The sequence below is a fragment of the Wolffia australiana genome, chromosome 17, assembly GCF_029677425.1.
Source record: "Wolffia australiana isolate 7733 chromosome 17, ASM2967742v1".
NCBI lineage: Eukaryota > Viridiplantae > Streptophyta > Magnoliopsida > Alismatales > Araceae > Wolffia > Wolffia australiana.
The window spans coordinates 2,997,766-3,000,043 of NC_135851.1; the positions used below are offsets into that span (position 1 = coordinate 2,997,766).

Sequence of the window (2,278 nt, forward strand, 5' to 3'; positions counted from 1 at the left end):
TATAAATGGCATAAATTTTTTGGATTGATGGAAGGTTGAGTTGGAAATCGACCTGAGTGGGAGTTGGATTCAACTCCCTTACCTCCATGGTCAACTATCCTTTGCTTCAAGCTCTCCAAAAGTTGTATTGTCTGCTCTTGAGTGTCCATCATCATCTTTGTTTGTGTTTCCATCATGGTATGCATGCGCATCTCCATTTCTTCCCTTAGCCTTCGATTCTGCTGATCTATCATGTGGGAGATCACAGGTGTTAGAGTGGACAAATCTTGTACCTGGTTTTGTGGAGCTGCTGGATAAGACTGCTGTGGTGGGGTCTGGAATTGGACTCATTGCTGGAAAGGGGCATTGGTTCCTTGGGAGTAGATTCCTTGGTTGTTGTAGATGGGCCTCTTTGATCCTCCCCAAGGCTGTTGGTTGTGGTCCAACAAATGGACCTCCTCCTCTCCAAGTTGGCATGCTCCATCCTCATGATCTCTGCTAGAACATAGAGAAAAAATCTTTGCTTTCACAAGGGGTGAGTTAGGGAGAAAAAATTTTTGTAGAGTGGAAGTCAATTCTTCAAGTTTCTTGTTGGTTTCTCTTATCCCTGCATGAAGATCAGCTTCCTTTGAAGTTACTTGTAGCACTCCTCATTTTGGTTTGGCATTTCTTCCATTTTGAGTTGATCCTATTTCCTGTAGGTCAGTTTCAGCCACCCTTTCCAAAAGATCAAAGACTTCATCCTCATAAGCCATATAGAACGAGCCACCAGCTATTTGATTCACTTTACTTTTAAAAATATCAGGAAGTGATTCATAGAAAACTTCAGCTAGCTAGGATTTTTCTATTCCATGGTGAGGACATTTTCGGATTAATTCATTGAACCTTTCCCATGATTCACTAAATGCTTCATGATCATGGGGATAAAATTTCTGAATTTCCTTTCTATAAAAATTAGTTTTGGAAAGGGGATAAAATTTATCGAGAAATTTATTCTGCATTTCTTCCCATGAGTTAAATGTTATGCCTAAATTTCTGTACCATGCGAAAGCCTTATCTTTTAAAGTAAGTGGAAAATATTTCATTTTTAATGCTTTAGTAGTTAAACCAGGAATATTTTGAGAGGAACATCGAATGTGAAAATCATGAAGAAATTCTAAGGGTTTTGAGAAGAATGACCAGTAAATTCAGAGAGAGAGTTAAGTAGGGCATTGTCGTACCTAAACACAACCCCCTCACCTACATTGATGTTGATGCCGGTTTGCCTTAGACTTCCTGACGGAGTAGATCTATCCAGCATCGTCCTTCTCCTCCCTTGTTGTGGCTGACCATCTTCTGCCATATCAATTTCTTCTTTGTCTTGAGCTGTAAGTGTTGCTTGAAGAGCAGGATATTGAGTATCTAGATCTTCCTCAGTGCTAGTCCCAGCCTTAGACCTTGTTAAGACCATCAATCTCCAAAAAAGAAGTTAGAAGTACCGTTTGTTGAGGGTTCGATGCCCTCAACTTTGGCAAAAGAAGAAAAAAATACAAAATTCACTAAAAACAATCAACGTGCTCCCCGGCAACGGTGCCAGTTGATAATTCAGATTTTGGGGTAAGTAGTGATGAGCTAACTTCACTAATTAGTGTCGTTGGTTTATCCGAATTAAAACAACAAAAAATTATAATAACCTTACTAGCGTAAAGAGAGCAAGGGTCGATCCACAGGGAGAAAGGTTTTTTCCTTAAAAATTTGTGCTTTAGTTATGTATTTTTTAATAATTTTAGAAGTAGGTTTACTACATATCAAGATAAATAACTAATTAAATAAAAATATGTAACAAAGAAAAATAAAATATTATTATAATATTATAATAATATTAATTGGCAGAAAATAATTTTTGGTGATTTTTTAGGAGTATTTGAAAGCTAAAACAAAATAGGAAATGAAACAGTTTGGCGCTCTAGACTTAGTCAAAATTTGGCTAAGTCCGGATGCCAAATGGAGAAAGTGGCTTGCTGGAGGAGAGAGAAAATATTGACTGCACTAAGATCACTCTAGAATGAGTTCTAGAATGAATTTTAGAGCGTGGTTGGATGCACTGGAACCGTCTGGATATTGGCTAGCTGATCCAAGACTAACCAAAAGACAAAAGACGAACAGAAAAGAATGAAAAATGAGAAATAAGAAGGTAACCTCTTTGTCACACCCGCTACGGTCCAAGGGACTTCTTCTTCTCCTTTCCACCAGCTTCTTCAGCCCTGGATGCTTCCTGCTCAGCCTGACACTCACTGAGGTGAATGGATCTATGACTCAA

The 2,278-nt window shown here is 38.4% G+C and overlaps 1 pseudogene; it reads left to right on the forward strand.

Annotated features, from left to right (window-relative positions):
- The first annotated feature begins 825 nt into the window (after window positions 1–825).
- On the forward strand, window positions 826–919 carry LOC144714703 (small nucleolar RNA R71; annotated as a pseudogene).
- Window positions 920–2,278: the final 1,359 nt, after the last annotated feature.